Below are 13,507 nucleotides of genomic sequence, written 5' to 3' on the forward strand. Positions count from 1 at the left end.
AGGAATATTCCAGTTTTATTCTTGCAACTCATCAATATTAATAAATAGAGTAAATTAAAATATTCTTCTTTTATAAATACTTCTAAGGATATTCCTATATTTTTTTAAATCATTAACAAAAGAATGTGTTCGATTCAGAATAAAATTCAGAATATTTACATTACATTATGTTCTTCTAAGAATATTCAAAAAAAATATGTGAGGAATATTTTATTTTTATCTTTATTCATATTTAAAGAAAATGTTTTATTCTTTTATAAATACTTCCAAGAATGTTCTCAAAAATGTGGACTTACATTTAAGATATTCTTTTTAAATTTTTTTTTTAATTTAATTAATTCCAAGAATATTCTCTGAAATGTCTGATGAATAATCTGATATACGGACAACAGTATTAAATAATTGTAATTACACAGAATATTCTGATCTCATTTAAATAGTTCCTAGGATATTCCAATGTTTTCAAAAAAGCTTAATAATAGTTTCAAAAAGGTCATACCTTCAGAATATTCTTATTTAGGTTTTTTTTGTTACATTACATTATTTTCTTCTAAGAATACTCTATAGAATATCCAAGGAATATTTCAATTTTATCCTGATACCTTGACAATATTGGTAATTAAATTAAAGGAGAATATTCTGTTTTTTTATTAATAACTTTAAGGATATCCCTAATTTTCACATTATCAGAATATTTTTTTTTATTATCTTGTAAAAATATTCTAAAGAATGTCCGAGGAATATTCGAATTTTATCTAAAACCACAAAAAAAAGGGAAAAATGTTCCTTCTTTTATAAATATTTTTAAGTACATTTTTTTTTAATTAATAAAAAACGGAATGTTTCCAAAATAGTGGTCATACCTTCAGAATATCCTTTTATAATTTTTTTTTTAAATTACATGATTTTCTTCTAAGAATATTCTTAATATTTTCCGGACATTCCAGGGAATATACCAATTTTATCCTGATAATTTGACGCTATTAATAAATAGTTATAGTTAAGGAAAATATTTCTTTTATAAGAATATAATGTTCTTAAATTTGTGGTTGTACCCTTAATATATATTCTTTTTTCAATTTTTTTTTAATTAGGCTATTTTCCTTTAAGAATATCCAGGGAATATTCCGATTTTATACTGATCTCAACACTATTAAGAAATAATTATAATCCAGAAAAATATTTCGTTCCTTCAAAGAACATTCCCATTTTCTTAATAATAGACATAAGAATTAAATTATGTTCTAGAAATGCATGCATGCCCAAAAAACATTCTTTTTTTAAATGTTCTTCCAACTTTGCATTTTTTTTATTTTCAAAAATTTTAAAGAATATTCAATAGATATTCCAATTTTACTCTGATGTCTCAACATTAATTATTATCATAAAATATTCTTTTTTCTTATAAAAAATAAAAAATATTTTCAAAATAATGCTCATACCTCCAGAATATCCGGAGAATATTCCAATTTGTTCATGATATTTCAACAAAATTAATAAATAATTAGGGTAAAGAAAAATATGTTTCTTTTATAAATACTTCTAAAAATATTCTTTTTTATTTTTATCATGAACCAAAGAATGTGTTCAAAATTCAGAATATTTACATAACATTAGGTTCTCCTAAGAATATTAAAAAAAAATGTGAAGGTAAGGAATATTTTATTTTAATCTTCATGCCTGGACAATATTAATAAATATTCATAATAAAGACAAATGTTTTATGCTTTTATGAATATATCCAAGGATATTCCTATTTTTTTTTTAAATAATTCACATAGAAAAGTTTTCAAAAATGTTGGCATGCCTTTAAGATATTCTTTTTTAAAAGTTTTTTTTTAATTTCCAAGAATATTCTCTGCAATGTCTGGAAAATATTCCATTTTTTACCTGATATATGGACAGCATTATTAAATAATTGTATTAACACAGAATATTCTGATCTTTTTTAAATAGTTCCTAGGATATTCCAATTTTTTAATAACAAATAAAATAATGTTTAAAATTTGACAATATTAATAAATACATAGAGTAAAGGAGAATATTCCGTTATTTTATAAATAACTTTAAGGATATCCCTAATTTTTTTTAATTAATTAAAAAATAAATGTTTTGGAAAATGAGGTCACACCATCAGAATATTCTTTTTTTTTATGTTTTTTTTATTAACATTATCTTCTTGTAAAAATATTCTGGAGATTATTCGAGGAATATTCGAATTTTATCTGAAACCACAAAAATAGGGAAAAATGTTCCCTTCTTTTACAAATACTTTCAAGTACATTACTAATTTTTTTTTAATTAATAAAAAACGAATGTTTCCAAAAATGTGATGAATATTCTTTTTTAAAGTTTTCTTTTTAAATTACATGATGTTCTTCTAAGAATATTCTTAATATTTTCCGGACATTCCAGGGAATATACCAATTTTATCCCGATATTTTGACGCTATTAATAAATATTTATAGTTAAGGAAAATATTCAATTCTTTTATAAGAATATAATGTTCTTAAATTTGTGGTTGTACCCTTAATATATATTCTTTTTTCACTTTTTTTTAATTAGGCTTTTTTCCTTTAAGAATATCCAGGGAATATTCCGATTTTATCCTGATCTCAACACTATTAATAAATAATTATAATCAAGAAAAATATTTCGTTCTTTCGAAGAACATTCCCATTTTTTTAATAGTAGACATAAGAATTAAAGAATATTCTAAAAATGCGTGCATGCCCTTAGAACAATCTTTTTTTAAAGGTTCTTCCAACTTTGCATTTATTTTTATTTTCAAAATTTTAAAGGATATTCCAAAGATATTCCAATTTTACTCTGATGTCTCAACATTAGTAAATAAAATATTCTTTTTTCTTATAAAAAAATAAAAAATATTTTCAAAATAATGCTCATACTTCCAGAATATCCGGAGAATATTCCAATTTGTTTGTTATATTTCGACAATATTAATAAATAATTAGGGTAAAGAAAAATATTTTTCTTTTATATATACTTCTAAGGATATTCTTATTTATTTTTGTCATGAACCAAAGAATGTGTTCAAAATTCAGAATATTTACACTATATTAGGTTTTTCTAAGAATATTCAAAGAAATATGTGAGGAATATTTTATTTTTATCTTTATGCCTGGACAGTATTAATAAATATTCATAATAAAGGAAAATGTTTTATTCTTTTATAAATACGTCCAAGGATATTCCTATTTTTTTTTTTAAATAATTCACATAGGACAGTTTTCAAAAATGTCGGCATACCTTTAAGATATTCTTTTTTAAAAGTTTTTTTTTATTTTATTATTTCCAGGAATATTCTCTGGAATGTCTGAGAAATATTCCATTTTTAACCTGATTTATGGACAGCAATATTAAATAATTGTAATCAAGCAGAATATTCTGATCTTTTTTAAATAGTTCTTGGGATATTCCAATTTTTTAATAACAAATAAAATACTGTTTAAAATTTGACAATATTAATAAATAATTAGAGTAAAGGAGAATATTCCGTTATTTTGTAAATAACTTCAAGGATATCCCTAATTTTTTTTTAATAATTAAAAAATAAATGTTTTGGAAAATGAGGTTACACCATCAGAATATTCTTTTTTTTAATTTTTTTAACAGAAATTATCTTCTTGTAAAAATATTCTAAAGAATATCCGAGGAATATTCGAATTTTATCTGAAACCATAAAAAAATGGGGAAAATGTTCCCTTCTTTTACAAATACTTTCAAGTACCTTACTAATTTTTTTTTAATTAATAAAAAACGGAATGTTTCCAAAAATGTGGTCATACCTTCAGAATATCCTTTTTTAAAGTTTTTTTTTTAAATTACATGATTTTCTCCTAAAAATATTCTTAATATTTTCCTGATATTCCAGGGAATATACCAATTTTATCCTGATAATTTGACGCTATTAATAAATAGTTATAGTTAAGGAAAATATTCAATTCTTTTATAAGAATATAATCAAGAAAAACATTTCGTTCCTTTGAAGAACATTCCCATTTTTTTAATAGTAGACATAAGAATTATAGAATGTTCTAAAAATGTGTGCATACCCAAAGAACATTATTTTTTTAAAGGTTTCTCCAACTTTGCATTTATTTTTATTTTCAAAATTTTAAAGAATATTCGAAATATTTTCCAAGTTTACTCTGATGTCTCAACATTAGTAAATAGAATATTCTTTTTTCTTAAAAAAAATTTAAAATATTTTCAAAATAATGCTCATACCTCCAGAATATCCAGAGAATATTCCAATTTGTTCGTGATATTTCAACAATATTAATAAATAATTAGGGTAAATAAAAATAAATTTCTTTCATAAATACTTCTAAGGATTTTTATCATCAACCAAAGAATGTGTTCAAAATTCAGAATATTTACACTATATTAGGTTTTTCTAAGAATATTCAAAAAATTATGTGAGGAATATTTTATTTTTATCTTCATGCCTGGACAGTATTAATAAATATTCATAATAAAGGAAAATGTTTTATTTTTTTATAAATACGTCCAAGAATATTCCTATTTTTTTTTCAATAATTCACATAGAAATGTTCTCAAAAATGTGGGCATACCTTTAAGATATTCTTTTTTAAAAGTTTTTTTTTTATTTCATTATTTCCAAGAATATTCTCTGGAATGTCTGGGAAATTAGAATAAAATTAGACAATATAAATAAATAATTAGAGTAAAGGATATTTTATAAATAACTTCAAGGATATCCCTAATTTTGAAAAATGAGGTTACACCATCAGAATATTCTTTTTTTTAATGTTTTTTTAAATAACAATATTCTCTTTTAAGAATGTTCTAATTTTATCTTGATAATTTGACAATAATAATAAATAATTATAGACAAGGAAAATTTTCGATTCTTTCATAAATACTTCTTTTGAGAACATTCCCATTTTTTTAATAATAAAAATAAGAATGTTCTAAAAATGTGATCATGCCCTTAAAACATTATTTTCTTTAAAATTTCAACGAATATTCCAATTTTATTCTGATATTTAAACATTAATAAATAAAATATTCATAAATATCAAAACTACGGAAAATTTTTCGTTATTTTATATACTGCCAAGAATAATCTAAGAAACAAAAGAATATTTTCAAATAAGTGCTCATTAAATTACATTATCTTCTCCAAAGAATATCCAGTGAATATTCCAACTTTATCCTGATATCTTGACAATATGAAAAAATAATTACAGTTGAGGAGAATATTCTGTTCTTTTATAAATAACTTCAAGGATAACCTTAATTTTTTTTTAATTAATTAAAAAATAAATGTTTTTGAAAAATGAGGTTATACCATCAGAATATTGTTTTTTTTTTTAATAACATTTTCTTCTAAAAATATTCTAAATATTCCAGAAAATATACCAATTTGATCCAGATATTTCGACAACATTAATAAATAATTAGAGATGAGGAAATTATTGCTTCATTGTTAAATACATATAAGGAGAATATTCTTAATTATTTGCCCCAATAACTAACATTCTCAAAAATTTACTTATATGCGAAGAATATTTCAATTTTATCTTCACAATACTGTTTAAATATTTTTAATTGAAAAAGATATTCTGTTTCTTTATAAATACTTGCACAAATATTCATTTTCTCTAATAAATAAAGGAATATTGCTCATGCTAGCAGAATATTCTAAAGAATCTGTGTAGAATATTCTAATCTTAATCCGCTATATCTACGATATTAATATTTAATTAAATTAAAGACAAATAACCCTTCATCTATAAATGCTTATTTTTTTTTAATAAATAAAGGAATATTGTCAATTTAAAAATGTCTCTAGACAGTAGATCCTGCAGAATATGCGAAAAATTTTCCATATTCTTTCAAGGAAGTTTTGATATTTTTTCTAATATGCCAGAGAAAATTCTCTGCAGAATATTCTCATATAATTTGATCCAACATGAAGATTTTTTCTTAACAGTTTATTAAATATAAGGAGAATATTTAAATTTTTGTATTAAACATTATAATATATTTTATTATATTATATTATGAGTTAAGGCAATTATTCTGTTCTTCTTTAAATACGTTTTAACCAAATTTTTCATATTTTTTTTTAATAGATGAAGGAATATGCTCAAAAACCTTTCAGAATAATCCTTGTTTTAACATTTTATGTTTTTATAATATGATTTTTATGGACAATTGTTCTGAAGAATATTCCAATTTTATTCCACAATATGCATTAAGGCAAATATTTTATTTTTTTATTAATCCTTCATAGGATATTCCTAATTTTGTTTTTAATAAAGAAAAAAATATTCTCAAAAATGACTCCAAAATATTGTATTTTGAAGTTTTTTTTGGTAAAGCTGTCATATATAGAAGGTATTTAAATAAATTTTTTTTGTATTCAAATTATTTCCTTTCTTAACCAATTTTTCGAGAAAATTATAGAGACCAAAGTGATAGAGCATCAAGATCTCTAAAAAAAAAATATAAACAAATTTTATGTTTTAGCGAAGGTGCCACGCAAGGTTTAAGGGCATTTTAACTGACGATAACTTTAGAACGAAACAAGCTATTTTAATAATTCTTCATTTATTTAAAAGCGCATTCTTTTGGGATCATTTCAATTTAATTTTGTAAAGCTGTCATATACGAGGAGTGTTTACGACATAGAGAATTATTATCATTCCAAAAAAATTACAAAAATTGCCAAAACTTTTACAAATTTAAAATAAAAATGCAATTTCAAGTCCCAATTGAACCATCTCCTAAAAGTTTGGAAAGCCGCAAAAATAGCGAAAACAAATATGCTAAAACTGTACGAATAATTGCAAAAATATTAACACAATAATCCGAGAAAATTACACAAAAAAATATTCATAGTGCAAATTTCTATAAGCAAATAATAGTCCAAAAAAAAAAAACACTACTAAGTAAAAAAAATCTAATAAATGACTCGAATAAAATTAGAGAAACTGAAAACATTTCAATGAAAATTAACTAGTCTTAACTGCCTGGAATAAGAACGAAATTAACTTCAATTATCTAGAACCAAGAAAAAAATCTTTCATTACATAAACCTTTAAAAATGCCAATATCCCTTGACTCCCATTGTTCTTTAATAGAAAAACAAAAACAATAACATTTCAAACCGAATAATCATTATTCAAAATAAAAAATGAAAAATCCGATTAAATCTTTAAAAAAATAACATTAAAGGAAGACAATGTAATCTCTCGGAGCCACTCAACATGGAAGATATTCGCGAGAGATATATGTAGTTATTGCCATTGTGATTTAATCTCCTTTTCTTCGACGGTAACGTCATCTTCGTCTTTTTTCTAGTAAATAATATGATGTATGCGCTCTACAGTCACCTTGGACGTGGCCGTTGACCCACACTCTTCATCTTCTTCTTCTCTTCATTGTTTGCACATTATCTATTATTGGATCTTGGGAGAATTATGGGAAATAATGAGGGAAAACGCGTATTTATCTTTAAATCTTTTCTATTTTTTTCTTTAATCTATACTATGTTAAAGTAAATTTAGACGTAATTTCAACCACATGCCTGAACCAATGATCTGTGTTTTTTAATGTATTAGGGTCGATTATTATTTAAAAAAATTAAATAAGAAAGGCATAGCGGTGCCTCTTTGAATTAATTTCAAAACAATAATGATTATATATGATTAATAAATAAATAATCTTTTTAGGTCAGGGATAATGAAGTCGATTAAGCGTTTCATAACTATAATCATATGAGTTTGCTAACGCTGAATTAAGTCAAACGTTATTAAAATTTAAACTTTTACCATTGAAGTGTAATTAATTATGGGATATGGAATATTAAATTCCTCTCCAAAAACAAATTAAGGAGTTCCAAAGAAGGAATCTATATTATATACAGATCGATCGGGAAAGCGAATTCTTGACAATAAAATTCGTTGTAAACAACGTTGTAACCGCCAAATATTGTTTTGTTGGGAAATCGAAAAATAACCGATGGCTTAATCAAATGAATATAATATATGGCTAATATCAATAACACTAAAGAACTTAACCATAGAGAGGCATTGCAGACTTGACCACATAAGAATTCGGATTTACGAGAATATTTTCCTTATTTCAATAAAACAACGTTGTATATCCACGTCGGTTACAACGTTGTTTTAGGATTCAAAATAAAGTTAAAGTAAGTGAAAAAATAATTTTCATTTTTCATGTCAATCAAAAATAAAACGAAACTACATATTTTCAGGCACCGCTTTTAATATTATGATAGAAATTGATATATTTTAATGGAATATAATCACACATATGTAATAGGTTGGCAAGTTTCTCCTTTTTGATTGGAAGAGGTTCATTATAGGCCTCCCGTAGGTCATTCAGAGATACTTCAACCATCGTTTTCTTGGCTGATTTTAGCGAATACGACATCCATGGTTGAATTGTGTTATGGGATTTTCTTATCCGGATACTGTTCGGGTCATCCGATGTTATTTGAATCCACACTCCCTGTGTTATTTTGCATTTAGGATCCTTCCAAATTGAATTTTCTGCATCAAAATGAAATCCTATTAAATTCCCCTATATAAAGTAGAAAAAATCCCTTATTTAAAATAATGACTTATTAAGATAATCGGATTCAAAATCTCCCTTAATAACGAAAATTTCAAGAAAAAAAATCGTTTTAACTCAAAGAAGGAGAAAAAAAAACTTCATTTATATTAACGAAAGTGACACGAACAATTTAGATACTTAACTGAAGAAAATGTATGCTTAGGGCCACAAAAAGGAGACTTTAATTTTTCGTTTAAAAAGCCCATTATAAAAAGGGGCGGTGGGAGGGAAGGAGGGTGAAAAAGAAGGAGGAGGAGGGACGGCGCAGAATTACAAGAAAAAGAAAATCATAATACGGGAGAACGAGATGAAAGTAGATGAAGACGGCGACGTACTAACTTTAAGAGAGAAGTTGCAGGGAGAGTGTTTTTTTACTCGTTTCATATTTGTATATGTTTAAAAATACGTTTCTTAAAGGAAGTAATAGAAACCAGAGTGAGACTGGTCAATTTGTAAAAGGACTTGCATTTTTCTTAAGATTGTTATCATGGAGTTTCTTTTTAAATTAATTAGGATCTATAGGAATTTTGGAAAATGTCGCTTGTTCAGGTTTTTATCGTAATTAATGATTTTTTGATAAAACTAATAGAAACTGAGATATTGAAGGACAAAACATAGATACAAAAAACTTGAATTTTTAGGCCATTCTCTTGCAAAGAAATTATAGTAAAATTTAATGATTTTCAATTGTTGGTTGGGATCGTTCTATGGTGGAACTTATTCAAGAAAATTATAATAAAATTAAAAGATTTTTAAAAATAATCGGGACTTTTCCCTTGGGCTCTAATTTTAAATAGGATGAATCGAAATTTAAGTAAAAGTAGACAATTCGTAGAGAAGCTTTTTTTTGGTTAGTTAATATTTTTTGAAAATATTTCAGATTTTTTACTTAAAAATATATAAAAATAATATTAGTCGAATTTTTGGCTATTTTCAAAACATCCTTTTTTGGCAATTTAGAGGTTTAAAAAAAATTTTTTTTTTGAATTTTGTGAAATTCGTAAAAACTTACTTGACATTTGATTGACATTTTTAAAAATTCATTTGGCATTTAATTAAAATATCGGGCACATTTCTGCTTTAATTTTAATCACTTGTTGAAGTAAAACTAGACATCATTGCTTTGTAATTAAAATTTAAAATTAATTTTTTTTCGCATTTTTGGAAATTCCTCCTCAAATCCTTGTAATCCAAGTAAACTTGAAATCACTGATTTTTTATTAAAATCGTTTTTTTTTTTTTGCATTTTTGCTTCTTCATGCCTAACATTTTTTTATCAAGAGACTGGGGTAAAATCAGCAACATTAAAACGTTCGTACTTTGTACACGAATGTAATTCACCTTATACCTCATAAAAAAAACTCCCTAATTGATTCCCACCAAGTAAACTCCTAAAAGCAAAGTTTAATTTCGCAATCAAACTATAAAACTTTAACATTAAAACTTTCCCAGACCAGACCGGTTTAAAACTTCGTTCGCAACTTTAAAAAGAATAATAATTTAGGGGATTTAATTAGGGGCAAATAAAACCGTGGATAATAAATAAGAATTATATAAAACGTTGATTTATAATATCCAATAATAATGTTTCATAAATAATTCTTATGAAGTTTTCCTATGTAACTTATGAGCGATATTTCAAGCCGCTGCCAAATAAATTATACGTACAACGGGTTATTCGGCTCAACTCTATTAAAGTTAGTTCGGTAGGTCGCCGCGAGGGGGAGAGCGAGACGACGGTAGAGAGAGAAAAAGAAGAGAATCGTCGAGGCTCTATAGACGTACGAACAGTGAGATAGAGGTTTTGATTTAATAGAGGGGGGAGGGGGAATTAAGGTTTTCTTGTTTCAAGGAAAAAGTCATTGTTTTACTCCTGGTTCTACTAATTTCCTGATATATTAGACAAAGATCTGTAGAGTTTTTAGGACCTGAATTATACCCCTTATTTATTTCTGCACATCTATAATTATATAGCATGGTTAAGATAAGTTGTACTCTGGAAATAAACAAAATTTGAATTTAAAAAAAAAAACGAGAGTCGTCCATTTTAATAAAGAAACCATGAATTTCGAAGAATTCAAGAAAAGAAAAAATTAAAATTACTGCTTTCTAAATAGTGTTACTTCAGGTTCTCCTAGTTTCTTTCTTCTTAATATTCCAAGAAAGAAAATACAAAAAACAGTATGAACAACAAAAACTAAAAAATTTAAAAGAATTCCATTTATCCAAATTGTGAAAAAAGCAACTGAAAATGTCAAAAAAAACATTGTTCAAAGCTTCATATCTTAGAAATGAATGATTCCAGAGAGTTGAAAATTGGTATACAGGGAGTTCTATTAAATTAATAAAATACCTAATTCGGCGTTTTTATCTAAAAGTCTCTAAAAATCGAGAAATTGACCTCTGAAATTAATAAAATATATTTTTTTCAGATATCCTTAAGACACCGATTGCTCATATTGCAGAAAGTAATGGAGATAGAGGATTGAAAATTCCTATATAGGTTACTCCATTAAAATAATTGAACCCGTATTTCGGCTTTTTTCCCGAAGATTCTCGAAATTGAGAAATTACCATCTGAAGTTGAAAAAATATATATTTGTTTCAATTATCTTTAAGAGACCACCAGTTGCTCATATACAGTGCTTTTCTTTGAAGTCTCCCCCGCCATTTATTTTTTGAACGGGTCAAAAAAAATTTTTGAAACTTGGCATAAGTAAATTGGTCTATAGATACTATTTTTCACTGTAAACTAGGTAGTTGTAAATTCCAAGATGGCGGCTGGGCGACATCTTGAGAAAAAATTTTAAATAGAAAGGGGGGTCGTATGGTACCTCATTTTAAAGGTCTCAATGAGTACTTTATAACCCTGAAATATTAGACCCATATCTTAACTCGTTTCAAAATGGCGGCCTAATAAAAAAGTATTTTATTTTATTTTATTTTTTTACATTTTTATGATTTTTGAATAGGTAAAAATCAGTGTATGAAAATGAATGCGTCACTATTTTATTTTGACATAAAAACGACAGTTCTAAATGTCAAAATAACATATAAGCGCCATCGCGGGAGCGGTGAGCCATGAGCGGTTAAAAATTAATATACAAGTTCCATAAAAATGATTTGCCAAATAAATTTTTAAAAATTCAAATCAAATGTCAAAAAAGTTTAAATTTTTTTCTGCAAGCACATTTACCAATTTAATAAAAAAAATCATTAAAAACCCAAAATCAACTTAAAGCGTAAAAAAAGATTCTTTTGAAAAAAGCCAAAAATTTCTAATTAGTAATTAGATAAAAATAAATATAAAAAGAAATAAATTAATTAATTTTTCTAGGCAGTTGAGACTAAATTTTAATCAAAAGGCCTTGAATTGTAAAAAAAATACAGCTCCAGCGAATAACATAGAGAAACATATGCCTGGAATTGTAAAATTATTTTTTAACGTCATCAATAAATCAATTGATTATTCCAGGCAGTTAAAATGCCTTAAATTTTAAAAAAACTACGGCTCAACTATCTCAAATGAAGAAATTAAGGACATTGGTTTTAGAAACATTGAATGTCAAACAATTTGCGTTACAACAGTCATTTCTTATCAACAAATTTGTTCTATAAGAGAAAATAAACTAATTTATATTTCCAGGCAGTTGAGACTAAATTTTAATCAAAAGGCCTTGAATTGTAAAAAAAATACAACTCAACTCAATAACATAGAGAAACATATGCTTGGAATTGTAAAATTATTTTTTAACGTCATCAATAAATCCAGGCAGTTAAAATGCCTTAAATTTTAAAAAAACTACGGCTCAACTATGTCAAATGAAGAAATTAAGGACATTTGTTTTGGAAACATTGAATGTCAAACAATTTGCCTTACACCAGTTTTTTATTATCAACAAATTTGTTCTATAAGAGGAAATAAATTAATTAATTTTTCCAGGCAGTTGAGACTTAATTTTAATCAAAAGGCCTTGAATTGTAAAAAAAATGCAGCTCCAGCGAATAACATAGAGAAACATATGCCTGGAATTGTAAAATTATTTTTTAACGTCTTCAATAAATCAATTGATTATTCCAGGCAGTTAAAATGCCTTAAATTTAAAAAAAACTACGGCTCAACTATGTCAAATGAAGAAATTAAGGACATTGATTTTGGAAACATTGAATGTCAAATAATTTGCGTTACACCAGTTATTTATTATCAACAAATCTGTTCTATAAGAGGAAATAAATTTGTTAGATAAATTAGATTCTAATTAGTAAGATTTCCTCTTGAAATTAAAAATTTCGAAAATTCCAAAAAATAAAATAAGCATGTTTGATACAATTTTAATTTAAAATAATCATTAATCACAAAAAACCGAAATATTAAAATTTCAATAATTTTTAAAAATTCACTAAAATATCCAAAAGATTCGCTAAATATTTGAATTTTAAGTTAAATATCTAAAAAAGCCATACCTCCAGGAAATCCTAGACTTGAATTTTAATGTAAAATATTCAAATAATTTATTAAGCACCAAAAATCCTATATATTAAAAATAAAATTAAAATTATATTAATTTTTAAAAATTTTACTAAAATATCTATACAATTCAATTAGGATTAGAATTTCAAATTAAAATTTATATTTCTGGAAAAACCTGCACTTCAATTTTAATTTAAAATAATTAAAAAGTTCATTAATAAAAAAACTTGAAATATTAAAATTTCATTACTTTTTAAAATTTGATTGAAATACTCCAAAGATTTGATTAAAACAAAAATAATTTTTTTTTTTAATTTTAGGAAAATATAAGAAAAACTAAAATTCGAATATTTAAATACCAACAATTTAATTAATTTAAAATACCTGAAAATTTGCTAAAAA

General features: G+C 24.9%; 1 protein-coding gene across 5 annotated transcripts in view; it reads left to right on the forward strand.

Annotated features, from left to right (window-relative positions):
- LOC126746515 (TOX high mobility group box family member 4-A-like) overlaps positions 1-13,507 on the forward strand; it is a 262,557-nt gene that overhangs the window by 209,478 nt on the left and 39,572 nt on the right. The window lies entirely within an intron of this gene.

Source organism: Anthonomus grandis, chromosome 17, assembly GCF_022605725.1.
Source record: "Anthonomus grandis grandis chromosome 17, icAntGran1.3, whole genome shotgun sequence".
Lineage (NCBI taxonomy): Eukaryota > Metazoa > Arthropoda > Insecta > Coleoptera > Curculionidae > Anthonomus > Anthonomus grandis.